Here is an 18,265-nt window from a genome sequence, read left to right as displayed (position 1 = left end):
TTGATGAGCTAATTGCAGTGATAGACTCCTACCAGAAGAGGGTAGCAGAGGGTTGCAGAGTAAAAGCTGCTGCCGGCCTAGATCTCCCCCCACAGCTCTTGTTCAAACAAAGCACTAAGGTAGTCAACGTCAAGAGGTGAGTTCACTGGGGGAAGCATTGGCTTCAGCAACATCTTTTATAAGAGCTGGGACTGGTATGGAATTGCACATGCCCTGGAAAAAAAGAGAGAGCACGGTATATGAAAGTGACAATTTTGATACACTTTTCTAACAAGCTCTCTTACCTACTAACAAACATTCAATTTCTTGCTAAGTAGCATAGATGCCATGACATAAATGTCTATCCCTACTGTGGCCCCTCTTTACTCCTTCCCTGTTAAATCCACTCCATTACCAACACAATGGCTTCTGAATGTTCTGAGAGAGCTTAAGACTCAAACATTTTTTCCTTCTCTGGTAAACATTTATTCATCTTGAGTCCCAGCTTAAGTTGAGCCTATACAGAATTAAAACTGGAGTCTCAGAGCCTCCCCTAATTTGAGAATAACATGAAGGCAGGAACGAGACCACTGTGTGGGGTTCTTCTCTGCAATCCCAGCAACTAGCCCAGTGCCTGGTACCTTAGAGACACTCATTGCTATTTATTGCAAGACTCCATATTATTACAAAAGGCAATTAGCCCAGATGGCAATTTTTATTTATTTTATTTATTTATTTATTTTGTGGTACACGGGCCTCTCACTGTTGTGTTCTCTCCCATTGCGGAGCACAGGCTCCGGACGCGCAGGCTCAGTGGCCATGGCTCACAGGCCCAGTCGCTCCGCGGCATGTGGTATCTTCCCGGACCGGGGCACGAACCCGTGTCCCCCGCATCGGCAGGCGGACTCTCAACCACTGCGCCACCAGGGAAGCCCCAGATGGCAATTTTTAAAGTCCTTCTTTCTAAAAAGGGGATGTGGTATGACAAATTTCATTTCTACCTTATGCTCAGCAGAAACCAGACATAAAGCCTCCTTTGTCAGCAGTACCAAGCAGGAAGCCTCTCACCTACTGATCTCTTTGGGCAGCAACCTGACAGTGACACTGAACAAATGAAGATTCAGATGCATTAGAGGAAAGCAGAATGTCCTTAAAATGATAATCCCCCTGACCCTTGGTCCAAACAAGGCCAAAAGTCAGTAGTATCCTCTGTGCTCCTGATCGCTAAGATACTGCCGCCTGTCAGCTACAGCAAATTTACCAACATCTCTCCCAGGATGAGAACTAACAGAATTCTGGGCAAGAAGCAAGATAATATTCTTGACTCCCAGGGCCAAATGTATGAGAAAGGCAAAGGAATAGAATTCATTGAGTTTTTTCTTTCCATGCTTTCCATGCTTAGTTTTTATAACACATCTGTAGAAAGATATTATTATTTTCCTCATTCTTAGGAGGCAGTAAAGAGAGATAAAAAGACTCATTCAAGGTCACTTACCAGGTCTCTTGATGTTAGGGTCCATGTTTTTTTCTATTCCTCCATGCTTCAATAAAAAGTAACCCATGTGTCATGTTTTAAAATTTACAAAATATATTAATATTGATTTTCTAATTTATTCATCACCAGCACTATATTGGACAGATAAAATATTTGTTCTCTCTTTGGACGGATGAGGATACTAAGGCCAGAATGGGAGCATATGAATTTTGACTATAAATCCTATCTTCTTTAAACAGATGGCCTGCCCTTGTAGAGTAGGTCAGGCTGCTCAACTTATAACTAAGAACAGGCCAACAGGTCTTTATAAGATAAGATCTGTCCTTTTAGTCTTAGATGGGTGCTTAATAGCAACTCAAACTGCCCATACATAAGGTGATTAAAAACATACAAAATTGCATTTCCTTTACTCAAAATGCTGAAAAGACATCAAAAATAAACACAAAATAATCACGGTCCTTGCTGCTTTCTAACGCGTGAAGAGGATGGGGAGGGAGGTGGCCGTGACATTATTATCAGATAAGGAGGTGAGCAACAGAAAACAAGTGGTGGGGCAGTCCAGTTGTTTGGTGGAGTACATTAATGAATTTTTAATGATAAGGTTATACAAACCTGAAATTTAGGGCTGAGTTTGGCAGTAGGGTCTAATAAGAGCTCAATTTGTTACTGAAGAAAATCACGGGATGTGCCTTGTTTTGTTTGAATTAACACTAAACAGCAACAAAGGAAAAATCCTGAAATTCACACAGAAAACTATATTGAATAGACATGAAGTCCAAGGTGAAATGTGACTATAACAATTGACCTCCCTCAGAATTTCAGAAATATTGGAGAAGGAATTTGGTATGCAGTGGGGGGCGGGGGGGCTTGTCAAGTTAATTCAATCCAGGTATTAAGAAGAAAGGAGAGCCTAACTGATGTCTAGATTATACCTGCAGTCCACAGTATGACGTCCCAGTGTTTATTGAGCAATTACTATGTATCAGCTTTGTTTAATGTATTTTCCGTACATGGTTTTATCCAATTCTCATAACTCTATTAAGTGAATAAAAGGATCATCAACATTTTACAAATGAACAATGAGACTTAGAGATATTATGTAACTTCTCTCAAAATCCCATGGGAAATAATCAGAATCAGGATAGGATCAGCTAGGTCTACTTGATTCTGGTGATTGTGACCTTAAAATCGTTCTACTCCATAATTTCAAGAACTTGAAAATATAATTATAGTTAGAGCAGAAACTTTTTATCTCTAAGGTATTCATTAATTTAGATTCAACTCTGTCACAAAGAGTTAACATGACTTCCAAGAAATATGCTAATAGAGCCATTAGTTAGAATGCTCCCTTATTATCACCATTTAAAATATAATCAAAACAAGTTATTCTAATGAAATTCTCTCACAGGTTGCAAACTTCTCTTCATTATACCCAGGAAGTAAATGTATATGTCAAGGAAAAGCTTAGGTTCCTATTTAACTTTTAGAAATTTTAACTTCCAAGGATAAATTAGTATGATAGAATTATTTAACAAAAAACTCTCAGGTTCTTTGCATTTATATCATGGAAGCAGCCTCAAATATGTAAAGGGATAGTGATGCTTTTATACCTAAAAGTAATTTGGAAATATTCAATTCAATAAGCTGGCCTTTGAGCTGGGCTCTGACTGGTTGGCAGGTGGGATTGGTGATAAGAGAAAGGGATCAAAAATAAATAGAGGGACTTCCCTGGTGGCACAGTCGTTAAGAATCCTCCTGCCAGTGCAGGGGACACGGGTTTGATCCCTGGTCCAGGAAGATCCCACATGCCACAGAGCAACTAAGCCCCTGCGCCACAACTACTGAGCCTGCGCTCTAGAGCCTGCAAGCCACAACTACTGAGCCCGTTTGCCACAACTACTGAAGCCCACACCCCTACAGCCGTGCTCCGCAACGAGAAGCCACTGCAATGAGAAGCCCACGCACAGCAACAAAGAGTAGCCTCCGCTCTCTGCAACTAGAGAAAGGCCGTGTGCAGCAATAAAGGCCCAATACAGCCAATAAATAAATAAATAAACATTAAAATAAATAAATAGAGTATTTGGGTCCTCTCCAGGAGGAATTTATACTTCAAATAAGAAGTCTAGGGCTTCCCTGGTGGCGCAGTGGTTGAGAGTCTGCCTGCCGATGCGGGGGACACGGGTTCGTGCCCCGGTCCGGGAAGATCCCACATGCTGCGGAGCGACTGGGCCCGTGAGCCATGGCCGCTGAGCCTGCGCGTCCAGAGCCTGTGCTCCGCAACGGGAGAGGCCACAGCAGTGAGAGGCCCGCGTACTGCAAAAAAAAAAAAAAAAAAAAGAAGCCTAGTTGCTTACATATTAAATAACTGGGGAATTTTTCAAGAAAATCCACTAGGAAATGATAATATGATGCTAAAATAACACAAATAACTAACAATTAATGAGTGATTTCTATTGCCAGGCACTAAGGAAGAAAATTTCCTTATATTATTGTACAATAGCTTTATAAAGTCTTTATTATTTATTTCCATTTTACCAATGAAGAAAGAGATTCTGTCATGGGCATGGAGACAAGGGGAACGGGAGGGAAGGGCTTGCAGTCTGAATCCAGGAGCCAATAGTCCCCTTTACTCCCAACCTGGAATCTAGTGAGCCTTTGTATTAGTATTATCTTCTAGAGTGAATGGGGCTACTTCCACCTACCAAAATCATCCTGCCATGTAGCGTCTCCTATATCTTAATCATTCTAGAAGGGCTTTGTTGGATGGTTAGTAGATCAGCCATGAGTGTTTTGGGATGCAAGTAAATAAACTTTGTTAACTAGTGACTTAAAATACATGGATTATGACTCTCATATAACAAGCATCTTGTAGTAAGATGCTGATGATATGGTTCAAAGACTCAATGAAAACAGAGTGAACATCTCTGTCATTGTATCATTCTCCTGGCTTTGTCTCATCTTCACATGGAGGCTGCCTCAACTTCAGGCATCATATTGGCATCCATAACAGTATGAATGAGTAAAGGGATAAGTTCATCTTTGTGGGTCTCCAGGTAGCTATAAGAGTAATAATATTAATAACTATAATAAGAGCAGTAATAATAACTTTGATGTATTTGTAGCTGCACATGTGGTAGGTTGTATAATATTTTTCCACAGATTTTCTTACATAATCCTTCTGACAATTCTAGGAACAAATATTATTATCTTCATTTTACCTATGATAAGGTTGAGACCCAGAAAGGTAACATCTTATCTTCAAGGTCATATAGTTAGTAAGAAGGAAAAGCACAGTTCCAGATCTGTTCTTTCTGGCTCTCACTGTGATGCTCTTAATCCTATGCTGTGCTGATTTTTATAGGCATTGAATGAGTGATGGTTGAATATATTTGTGTGTAACTATACTTCAAAACCTCTTTCAGATGCCACATTCTCCATCACGCCCTTCATGGTCCACTATTCTTTTAAGATTCCTCTTTCCCTCTTTTCAATTTCTGTTTATTTGTTACATCTCTATGGCATCTTATCCATCATTCTATCAGGCTCATTTGCCACATTTCCTTTTTTCTTACATTCTGTTGTAAGAACCTACTGAACAGGGTCCACACCCATTATTAAGCTCAGGCTTGTGGTGGGTGTTTAGTAAATGTGTGCTGAGAAGTCAACTGATACTCTCTGCCTGGCCCTGCTGCCTACTGTTTTATGAACTGCGCTGGAATCTGGGATTCAATTTGGCTGAGTCCAATTGCTTGGCCTCTCTTTTGCCATTGCTAGATGTGCTGGTCATGAAACATAATTTATAATCTCTGGAAATATAAATGGGATTCAGCAACTTTAAAATATTCAACTAGCCCAACCAATAATCTCCAGAGTGGAAAATACAGCTTTTTTTTTCTGCACAAATAAAAATTCAGTCCCATATATTAAATCAAGGGGTCTGTTTTTGTGATATGTTAAATATTTGTATTTTAAGGTAACAGTACATTTAGAAACAGTATCATAAAAGTTGTCACTTTCTAGTTGCATGTTACATCTCTTTATTCTAGAACTTAAGTTTATTGTTTATTGTACATTTCCTATTCATCAGATATCCTGAGAGTGCTGTCTCATCGGTTCATTCTTTCCTTAACCCAGAAAATATTTAATAATAACACCTATTCTGTACGTGACACTATAGGAAGAACTGGAAATAAAGAGATATTGTCGTATTACAGATATCAGGAAGAATTATATTCAAGGTACATTAGCAGGCAAAGGAATGAGCCAATTTTCTTGAAAACATTATAGAAGCCATTCTAGAAAACATTATAGAAGGCAAAATATTTGAAGACGGATGAGAAGGAATTTGTTAGCTGGACAAGAAGACAATAGGATAAAGGAAAAACCATATATAAACATATCAAAAATATGACACATTGGGGAAATATGAGTAATTCTATGTGGGTAAAGTGTGGATTGCAACACGAGAGTGATGGAAGCAGAGTTGACTTAGCAGGTGGGCAGTAAATCACAGTACATCTCACTTACCCAGTTAAGGTTCCTGTAGTCCTGTACGGAATAACTGAGTGCAAATCAAACAGCAAAAGCCATGTTTAGTTGCTACTGTTGTTCAATGGTTATAATGGATTCTCCCATCTCCTGCTTTGTTTTTCGTCTGGTGAAGCAATAAGACAGGGTGATGCTCAGACCAGCTATACCACACACCATTACTTTGCATAAGTGGTGTATTAATTATCTATTTTTGGCTAATAAAGTACTCCCAAACTTATCAACTTAAGTCAGCATTTTTTTCCCACACAGTTTCTGACAACCAGAGATCCTGGAGCGGATTAAGTGAATATTTTGGATTCAAGGGCTGTCATGAGGTTTTGGTCAAGCTGTCAGGTAGGACTGTAGTCATCTGGAGGCTTGACATGGGCTAGAGAATCTCATTCAAATATCAGTTCCATAGTATTGCCCATGACATAGTAGGTGGTTTCCCCTAGTGGAATGAGAGAAAGAGGGGGAGAGAGAAAAGAAAAAGAATATTCAATGTCTTTTATAACCTACAGTTTCCAAAGTTTCACAGTGTCTCTTCCGTTTTGTTCTACTGTACACACAGAGTATCTGTGATATAATGTAAGTAGGGAATATACAGGGACATGAGTACTAGGAGGTGGGGATCAGTAGAGGCTATCTTACAAGCTGCTTACCACAGTCTGCTCTCTGGATCCAATGATCCGCATCACTCTTGCATGAAAAATACACAAAACACATTCAAGGCCCCCCAAAGCTTCATTCAATTATAGCATCTGCTTGAAGTACATAATCTTGTCATCTAACTAAAGCCCAATAAGGATCCTTGGATATAATTTCATATGTCAAAATCCTAAAGTTATTTCCTTTCAATTTGAGGTCTTATAAATTAATGAAACTAGTTATCTGCCCCCATGCATCCAACATAAGCATAGAACAATTTCTATGTACATTTATATCTTTTTCACAAAAGGGAGACAGGAGTGGCACATAGGAGTCATATTTCCTGGAAGCTCTGAGATCCAGCTGGGAAAATGTTGAAAGTTTTTTTATTATAAATCAGTCCTACTCCTGTTCAGGAGTTTCTCCATAGCCCTTGGATGTGCCTTCTAGGCTCTTGTTTACACTGAGCCGTTCTTCCTTTTCTATGAGACTTACTATGTATTTACAGGTAAGCAGTCTTATCAGCCTATTTCCTACTCGTAGAGTTTGGGAGTCCAAAGGCCTTTCATTTTTTCCTCTTTCTGTCCCTTTTGCTCCAAGCTGACACTGTTTCTACTGATATAATCCTCTTAAAAACTTCTTGGATCCCCTGTGAACCTTCCTGGAGTTCACTCCATTAGACAAAAGCTACAATCGCAAATCCCTTTGGAATAAGCCTTTCTCTACTGTGGGTCCCTGTACAATCCTGGGTAATGCTGAGGGACAGCTCCCTTAATTTTCCTAGAAGCCCCAATCTCTCTGGAGGGTCTTCTGCCTGAATTAAAGGTACATGGAGACACCATCTTCATTCTTTCTGAAAGCTTTATCAGAATATTTTTCAGTTACCATATTTGTTGTATCTCTGGCTTTCCTGGAAGTGCCCTGGATTGTTTAATTTTTAAAATTAAGAAATCATTTTATTAATTTTAACATCCTTTGTTATCTTCAGAGGCTTAAATATTTCAAAACAATCAAATCCCAACTTTTTAATGTATAACAGTCTTTGCTTTTGTTTTCTTTCTCATTTACTATAAGCAACAGGGAGAAAAACATTTTGTCCAGGAACCTCCCTAACTGGGTCATTCAGTTCAACAAACATATTTTCTACTTTCCACATTACTGTAGACAAAAGTTTTGCTAAAATTTTAGCTACCACATAACTGGGGTCTTCCTTCCTGTTTTCCAGTATTAACCTCACATCCCTTTATGCCATCACAAGAAGCCTTCTCAAAGTCCATCATGTTTGGCAGACAGTTTCCTCACTAATAATCTTAATATCATTCCAGCTTCTACCCACTGCCTGGTTCCAGAGCCACTCCCAGTATTTTAGATATTTGTTACAGCACTCCCACATCCAAATACCAAAATCAGCATTAGTTTTCCAGTCTGTATAAAAAATTACTCCAAAACTTGGTGATTTAAAACATTAAAATTAAATATCTAACACAGTTTCTGAAGATCAGGACACTAGGAGAAGGCTACCTGGGTGTCTCTAGTTTAGGAACACTTGTGATGTTGCAGTCAAGTGTATGCTGGAGTTGCAGTCATCTGGAAGCTTGACTGGGGCAGAAGGATCCACTTCCAAGTCACTCATATGGCTGTTGGCAGGAGACCTCAGTTCCTTGTGACATGGACCTCTCCGTATGACTTCTCAAAAAATTGCAGCTGGCTTTCCCCCAGAGTGAATGATTTGAGAAAGAGAGAAAGAATAAGCAAGCAGGAAGCTTTAGTGTCTTTTATGACCTATGGTCTCTGGAGTCAGAGGTTGTCATTTCTTTATTTCTGCTTTATTCTATTGGACATACTACCAAACCTGATATATCGTTGGAGGCAGATAAACAAGGTTCTGAGTATCAGGAGGGAGGATCCTTGAGGTCCATCTTAGAGGCTGGCTGCTACATAGTCATAGACTGCTTTCAATACCTTCATGTGTGAAGGCAGCCCACTTATGTGTAATGTATAGAGCACGGATAAGCAATTAACCACTTTCATTCTGTTTAATTTCTGTGCAATTTGGGGAGAAGGGTGGAAGCTGTGAGTCTAATCCAGCAAAGCGTAGTGGAAAGTATGTCTTGCTGCTATACTTTTAAGACAGAGATTTTAAGCAGGTGAATTGTCCTCTAGTTCTTCCTTCTAAAAATAATGTTACCCTACAGGCTAAAGTGCATACTCAATCGATCCTCATTTATTCTTGAGTAAGGAGAAAGCATAGAGGACAGGAACTAACATTTGGTAAACCCTTGGTAGGTAGGGACATCATACCTTATCTATATCATGGTCAATCTCATTTGATCATCACAACAACCCAGTAAGGTAATGTTACTTCTTACCTTCATTTTACACTTGAAGATGCAATTCTGGGGGCAGGTACCAGAGCAAAGAAAGCTGCCCAAAGTGGAAAAAACTACATTCAGAGCTAAAAAAACCTCTACAAAGGGTTTCCTCAGAATCTTCAGCTGAGTACAAAGCTGTGCATGAGTATGAGGAATTATTCAGGGCCAGGGAAAGGGCTGCCATACAGGAGCAGGTGGAAGAATCTGTGGTGATCACAAATGGCCAGAAATAGTTTGTCTTCCTACTAGCCAGAACGGAAAACATTATACTTTAGGAGGCATCGGGTAGAGGACTCAGGAGGGTATTAACTGAATAGTATGGAAAAAGTGGGCCTTGCTGTAGACCAGCTTCACAAAGCTAAAAGGCAAGCCTCAAAGGTTGAAACTGACCCTAAGAAAATTAACTGCACCACATAATAAAAGTTAGGAATATTTAAAGAATCTATTTTCTAGTATTCAAAGAGATTAAATCCACTATGTCTGCCATCTAATAAAAAATATGAAAGCAGCAGGAAAATATGACCACTAATATGAAGAAAAATTGATTGATAGAAATGAAAAAGGCACAGATAATAGCATAAGTAAACAAGGATATAACAAAGAGTACATCTCATATGTTCAAGAAAGTAGGCAAAACCATGACCATGTTAAGGAGAGATACAGAAAGCAGAAATATGCAAAACTGAATTTCTAGAGACCAAAACTATACTGTCTGAGATGAAAATTATATTAGATTGGGTTAAGAGAAGAGTATACACTCTGAGGAAAATATTAGTGACTTGATGCATAGAAAAGAAACAATCAAAAATGAAACCGAGAGGCGAAGTGGAGTGCTCTGGTGTTATCACTTTACATACTTACATGACTCAAATAGTTCAAGAAAGCTAAAGATGCATAATATCAACCCTAAAAGAACAACTGAATATACAAATAAATAGGTAAAACGAATATGTTAGCAAAGAAGATAAAGTGAAATTATGACAAAAATATTCATTTAATCTGAAATGAGGAAGAAACTGAGGGAAATAGTAATAAACAAAAAGAGGACCAATTGAAACAAATAACAAGATGGGAGATTTAAACCAAACCATATCCACAATCATGTTGAATGTAAATGATGTAAACAAGCAATCAAAAGTATAAAAGGCATATTAAATTTTATAAAGAGGCCCAGCTCTATGCTGACTAAAAGAAAATACACTTTAATTGTAAGGACACAAATCAGATGAAAGGATGGAAAAAGATATGTTAACACTATCAAAAGGAAGGTAGAATGGCAAACTAAATCAGAAAAAGTATATTTCAGAGTAAAGATTATAACCGTGAATAAAAGGATCATTTTATAATGATAAAGGAGTTAATTTACCATGAAGATATAACAGTTTTAAATGCTTCTGCACTGAATAATAGAAGTTCAAAACACTTGAAGCATAAAGTAAGAGAGAAACAAGTAAAGAGAGAAACAAGTCCACAAATGTCTCTCAATATTTTATAGAACAAGGAGACAGGAAATCAATAGAGATATGGGAGGCTTTCACTTCATTATCAACTAACATGACCTATTTGACATTTATATAACATTCCACTCAACAGCATCAGTATACACATATTTTATAAATGCACATGAAACATTACTAAGATAGACCATATTCTGGTCTATAAAATAAGTCTTATAAATATGTGTTTTGACTATGATAAAAATTTCAGTAAAAATGAGCAATGGAAAGATATCTAGAAAATCACCAAATATTTGCAAACTAAATACCACACTTAAAAATGATCATGGTTCAAAGACATCAAAATAGAAATTAGAAAGCATTTTAAACTGAATGGAAGTGAAAACATGATATATTAAAATTTGTGGATGCAGCTAAAGCAGTAATTGGGGTAAAATTGGAGCATAAAAGCCTGTATTAGATAAGAAGGAAGGTCTCAGATAATGACTTCAACTTTCACCTTAAGACATTTGGAAAGGTTGAGCAAATTAAATCCATGATAATCAGAGGAAAGGAAATAATAAATAAATGGTTGTTCCATTTACACTTCTATCAGCAGCGCCTTAGAGTTGTGGTTGTTCACCCACACTTTGCATGGCTCATCTTTAAAGTTGTAAGCATTTGAGCAGCTGTGTAGTGTTAACTCATTTTGGTCTTAATTTGCATTTTCCTGATGATTGATATTAAGTGTCTTTTTATGCATTTATTTTCCATCTGTACATCTTTTATGGAGTGTCTGTTCAAATCTTTTGCCTATTTTAAAATTGGCTTGTTTATTATTAATTGAAGTGTTCTTTTTATATTCTAGATGTAAATTTCTTTGTCAAATGCATGTTTTGCAAATATTTTCTCCCAGCCCATGGTTTATTTTTTTTTCCTTTTGTTAATGAGTCTTCTAAATAGTTAAACTTCTAAATTTTGATAAAGTCGAATTTATTCTTTCATATCTCATGTTTCCTTTTGTCCTATTAAAATATCTTTACTGAATCCAAGATCTTCTATGTCTTCTTCTAGCTATTAGTTTTTAGCTCTTAAATTTTAGGTCTATAATCCATTTTGACTTAATTATTGCAAGTGGTATGAAGAAAGTATCTTTATTATGTGTTGCAAACATTTTCTCCCATTTTGTTTTATAAACAGACTTTGAACTTTGTTTATGATGTATTTTTTGGTCATGAACAATTTTTTTAATTGTGTGCAGTCAAATTTATCTACATTTTTGTATTCGGATTTGATTCATAGTTATAATGCATTTCTCTGCACCTAGGTTAAAGAGGAATGCATTTTAAATTTTAAATTAAGGGTGAATAACATTTAAAAAGGATTTATTCTTCTAATACTTGCTTTCTTTGATGTTTGCCACTATACTGCTAATTCATTTAGATATTTTTGTGAATAGGGTGAAGGATTGATTGAAGTTTATAATTTTTTTCAAATGGTTAACCAATTGTTCTAGCACCATTTATTTAAAAACCCATTTGGGGAATTCCCTGGTGGCTCAGTGGCTAAGAATCTGCCTGCCAATGCTGGGGACACGAGTTCAAACCCTGGTCCGGGAAGATCCCACATGCCCTGGAGCAACTAAACCTGTATGCCACAACTACTGAGCCTGTGCTCTAGAGCCCGTGAGCCACAACTACTGAGTCTGCGTGCCTACAGCCCGTGCTCTGCAGCAAGAGAAGCCACCACAATAAGAAGCCAGCCAGCATGGGCTTTCCTGGTGGCACAGTGGTTGAGAGTCCGCCTGCCTATGCAGGGGACGCGGGTTTGTGCCCCGTTCTGGGAAGATCCCACATGCCGCCGAGCAGCTGGGCCCGTGAGCCAAGGCCTCTGAGCCTGCGTGTCCGGAGCCTGTGCTCCACAACGGGAGAGGCCACAACAGTGAGAGGCCTGTGTACCGCAAAAAAAAAAAAAAAAAATTTTTGGAGGGCTGGGGAGCAGGGGGCATGGGATATGAAACAACCAACCAAATAAATAAATGTACATGTGTATGCTAACTGGAAATAGGAAAATATTTCTTTTTTAACAATAATCACTGAGAGGAGTGGAATGGTAGCAGATTAAGGAAAGAAATCTTCCAAAAGAAAATTAAACGGACCATGAAAGGTAAAATTAAGCAAATTGATTATTCTGACATGACAAAGTCAACACACCTAAAGGCCAACGTCACTGTATAAAAAAACTTTCTCATAAGACAAAATTGCTCTAGGTTTTGAATCCACTGGAAAAGAATTAGTCAAATTGTTAAATAAGTGTATTAATCTTCTTGTCTGTGCTCCCCGCATGGCAGAGGACAGATTTTCAAATTGTTGCATACAGATTGAAGATTAGTAAAAGCACATGAAGCCAAATGAGTGATTATGCAGACTTGCTTCTTTAGGACTAGACATGTCACTTGATAATTAAAGTGTCAATGGAATCAAGATTTCTAAGTCTTTTGTGGTGAAATTGTTGTTGATTTTCCGTGTAAATGGTGTCTTAAAATGACACGTGCAATTGCCACATATAGCCACGTTCATGTTTACACACACCCAGTATTCTAAAGGACTTCAGGATCAAACCTTTAAAACAGAGAGGATGAAAGCTTATCCACTTAATATTACTTCTATCCCATCTTCCAAATTGATGTCTTTAGGCTTCATATTTTTGTGAGCTATCATGTTTTAGTCGTTTGATGGATAGCTTCACTTGTGTACAAAGCAAAACCATCAAATTTCACTAAGGAAACTTCCAGTTTCTGGTCTGGCATGTAAGGAGCTTAGAAATTGTCATTTCATCCTAACAACATACAAAAAGCTGAACAAACTGAAAAACCAACAACTCCTTTTACCTCCATCAGAAAAGTGAGGTCCCAGGGAAAATTGTTGTCCCCAAACCTGGAGAGACAGACAGGTAGATACAGAGAATCACAACTTACCAGAGCAGAAACGCATGAGCAGAAACCTCTGAGGGAACAAGCACTGGGATAGGAAAAACTAAACTGTAATTGATGAATTACTGGAGTCTCAGTGCGGGTAAGTTTGAGTAGAAAACTCCAGGGGTCCCAGTCATGGAGAAGGGAGGGCCCTACACTTTTATAAGTTTTAACTCAGAAGCTCAACCAGGTTTTCACAGTAAATATGGGAGAAAAATTCCCTCCCGCTTTCTGGAGAGTAAGGGGAAAAGTTACCGTTTTGAAAGATGAAAGAGCACTCGGTTTTTAAGACATTCTGCCTCAGGAGAACCTATTTAACCAGAGGCTAATGTGCTGGGGGTTTTATTAGAGCCTAACTGACCTGGGAAAAGGGAAATACCCGGCTCCACCCAGCCCTAGCTTCCAAAGGAAGGAAGGGAAATACCTACCTCCATATCCTTCTCGCCTTCCACATGCGAGACAGGAAATACCCACCTCCAGCCCATTCGAGCCATCCTTTCCCACCTGAGGTCAGGGGGAACTGAGAAGCACTTGTGAAGTACACAGCCCAGAGGCACAGACTCATTAAAAGATCAAGACCTAATCATAGGACCCTAGAATGTTTCCCACCCCCTGTTACCTCACTACTGCATTACTAAAAGCCTATTTATAGGAGTTCCTTAACCCAATACATTGTGACCAGGTACCAAGAAAAAATTACAAAACATAAAAAAGGGCAAAAAATGTTTACAGTTTTGAGACAGAGCAAGCAACGCAACCAGACTCTGATACAGCTGGCATGTTAGAATTATCAGACCGTGAATTTAAAACAACTATGATTAATATGTTAAGAACTCTAATTGATAAAGGAGACAGTGACGAGAATAGATGGGGTAATGTAAGCTGAGAGATGGAAATTCTAAGAAATAATAAAAGAGACATGCTAGAGATTTTTTAAAAAGCTGAAGAATATCTTTAATGGGCTTATTGATAGAGTAGACTCCTGAGGAAAGAATCTCTGAGTTTGAGAACATCTAAATAAAAATTGCCAAAATTGAAAAGTAAAGAGAAAAAAAGACTGAAAAAAAAAAAAAAACCCAACCCAGAATATCCAAAAACTGTGGGACAATTATAAAAGTTGCAACATACTTTTAGTGGGAATACCAGAAGGAGAAGAAAACGAAAAAGGAACATTAAAAATATCTGAAGCAATAATGACTGAGAATTTCACCAATTTAATGTCGGACATCAAATCACAGATCCAGGAATTCAGAGAACAACATCAAACAGGATAAAACCCCAAAACTTTCACCTAGGCATATCATATTTAAATTGGAGAAAATCACACATAAAGAAAAAATCCTGAAAGAAGCCAGAGGAAAAAGACAATTACATCCAACTTCTCCTCAGAAACCAGGCACGTGAGAAGAGAGTAGAGTGAATAAAGTGTTGAGAGACAAAAACTCTTTACTCTGGAAAATGATCCTTCAAAAATGAGTGAAAAAGAAAGACTCTTGTGTATTTCGGCATTATGTATAAGGCAGAGAATGGTGAGAGACAATGTTAATGAGGTAGATAAAATCTAGATTAAAGGCTGTTAGGTGAGTCAGGTGAAAACTTTACTTAATCCTGTAGTCAACAGTAATAGCCAGTACTTATCGAATGTTTACCATTTTCTAAACACTGTGGTATTTTTTACATACTTGATCTTACTTAAATCCTCACAACAACCCATGTAAGAAAACTGGGACACAGAGAAATTAATTTCTTAACTACAATGCTATACTGCAATGGGGAGTCATTGAAAGATTTTAAGCAAGAAAATAATGTTACTGTGTATATATTGCTTGTTTTCTATTATTAACTCCTTAATGGGTTCAAGGGATATTAAAGCTGAAATGGACCTTAGAGACCACCTAGCTCAATTATTTTAATTTACACAATAATGAACTGAAGCCCAGAGAGGACCATTAACATGATCAGACCATACAGATTTGGTGGTAGAGTATGATTAGAATCTTGGACTCCAGACTTAGCCCACATGTTCATGCTGCATTCCTTTCATTAACAGTCTCTTCATTAATTCAAGCCAGTAGCAATGATTGTAACCCTAACCCTAATGACATCACCTTCCGCCCTTCTTTTTCCACATTTATCATATCTGACATGTAGTGTGAGACAGAAAAGAAGCAGACATTGGTTTTACATTATGTGGAATTAGAATAGTTGGCATTCTTTAACGCTCACTTAGCCGTTTCAAATAAAATCACTTTCATCCTATTAGACCTTATAGACTAAGCTCTTGAAAATCACCTCATTAAATTTCACTCTTCCAACAAGCCCCCTTGCAAATTGTTGAGAAGTCGTCTCTGAGGTGATATTGGGAAAAGATTGAGGGCTTATGTGTCCCGATCCACTACTTATAGGTCAAGTGATCTTGGACTAATTACTTAAATATTTTGGTGTATTAGTGACATATTAATACCAACCTTGCCTAATTGTCATGAGGATTAATCTTCTATCATGATAAATAGGCATATTTTTGATGTTCAACAAATGTTTTAGAGGAAACTAAGTTTTAATTTTTTTGTTGTTCATTAACCTGTTGAAAGAGAAGTGATAATATATGTAGATACTGAGAAAGTTTAAGGCCTTGGTTTTTTATAATAATTAGCATATAGCTGGGTGAATGGTGATGTAAAATTTTTTAAAATTATTTTTAAGTGAGAGAATTTACCATTTTAAAGATTGATTTCCTTCCAAAGGCTATTATTTATGCAGCATATAACTTTAGAGTAATTAAGATAAAATTATTCAAAATGTGGAAATAACACAAAAAGGTTATTTCATATTTTTAAATGTCATACTCAGGCACTAACAGACCCATCCAAGAATTCAAAGAGTATTTGAGAAATAAAGACATATAGTCAGTAAGGAAAAGAATGCAAAAATAAGTTTGCTAAACTAGACACAAAACCCAGGATTATCTTATTTCCTAGGTGAATGTATATTTGACTTACTATTACTATTGATTAGGGCCCTATTCATAGATTCTGTAAAATACAGTTGTAAGCTTTTTAAACTATCAGAAATTTCCTAAATTGAAAATATTTTTTGTTCATAAAAGATAAAATAATTGTTGTCCAGTAGAAAAGATAACCCCAAAGGTTATAGTACTATTGACATGTGGGATATTAGCCAGTTTTATATCTAACTTAGCAAATGTATTTACACATTCCTCTTCTAGCTGAATAAATAAATATGTTCTACAAATGTTCTTTGGTTTTTTGGGGGAAGATATTTTAAGAATAAATGTCAGTTCAATGAATTTTCAAAAATTGAACTCACCCAGTGTAGCCAGCACACCAATCAGGATGCAGACCATGGCAAATATCCTAGAAGCCCCTCCAATCACAGCTTAGACACAAAAGAATAACCACTACCTGACTTCTAGTCATGTAGATTAGTTTTGCATTATATATAATATATATATATAGATATACATATACGTTTATATATACATACACATACATATGTACATAATGAATGTGTGTATATATATAAAGTACAAATAATATGTAATGTAAAACTTGTCTATATCATATGTATTATATATTATTATTATATATATATAGTCTTAGAGGATGTGCTCTTTCGTATCTGACTGCTTTAATTCAACATTAAATTTGTGAGATTCACCCAAGTTATGTATATAACCATAGTTTGTTTATTATTGTATGAATCCTTTTTATTGATGTATAACTGACATATAACATTATATTAGTTTAATATGTACAACATAATGATTCAATATTTGTATATATTGTGAAATGATCACCACAATAATGTATCCATCACCGTACATAGTTACAATTTTTTTCTTGTGATAAGAACTTTTAAGAACTTTTCTCTTAGAAACATTCAAATATGCAATACAGTATTATTAACTATAGTCAGTCACCATGCCGTAGGTTATATTGCTATGACTTAGATTTTTTATAACTGGGAGTTTGTACATTTTGATCCCCTTCACCCATTTTGCTCACCCTGCACCCCTTGCCTCTGGCAACAACCAGTCTGTTCTCAGTATCTATGAGATTTAAAGAACAAACGTTCTTTGAACCGGCTTTACCACCCTGCTGGCTCCCTCAAAGAATTAAAGTTTTGAAATGTGTTTGATATATATTTGTACAAGAATCACCATTTGTTAACATTTAAAAAATTTTATTTTGACAGAGTGGACCTTTTTGATGTCATTGTTGTTCTAGGAATAATCTCTTGAATGCTTTCCTCCAGCTAAGGTCACAAAAGGAAAGGGGGCCCTTTCAAAAATCACTCTAGCAAAAAAAGTGGACTAAACCATTATTGGTAAGTTGTGGTGGTTAACTGTTAACATCTATCTATTTCATATCACTGGCAAGTGGGTCAAAAAATATCTACATAGAGGCAAGGAGCCTCAGAGAGAAAAACATAAGCTAGAGCCTATATTCAATCCCTCTCCTTCTTTGGATCAATTTTATTAAAATCTCTCTGGTCCCATGGCTTGAAATCAACCAGGTGAGGAATGCTGGCAGAAAGGAAATCAAGGTCATCCAAGGGCTACTCACTTGGAATTGTCCAGGCAAGTGAATCAGGCTCACTTCCAAAACTGGATGTTGTTGGAGAAAAGGAGTGTCACAAAGAAAAAAAAAAATGTGTGGATAAGGCTGAAAACCTTCTACTCCCCAATTACTGACACCCCAATTACTTTGGTCCAGAGGGAGTACTCTGGGAATAGTCACACAGCATATAAGGCCAAATAAAAAACAGTAATTCTGGAGACCCAAAGGCAGAGTGCTTCTGGCTACTCTCC

The sequence above is a fragment of the Phocoena sinus genome, chromosome 8 (assembly GCF_008692025.1).
Source record: "Phocoena sinus isolate mPhoSin1 chromosome 8, mPhoSin1.pri, whole genome shotgun sequence".
Taxonomy (NCBI): Eukaryota; Metazoa; Chordata; class Mammalia; order Artiodactyla; family Phocoenidae; genus Phocoena; species Phocoena sinus.
Note: the sequence above shows the minus strand (reverse complement) of the source record.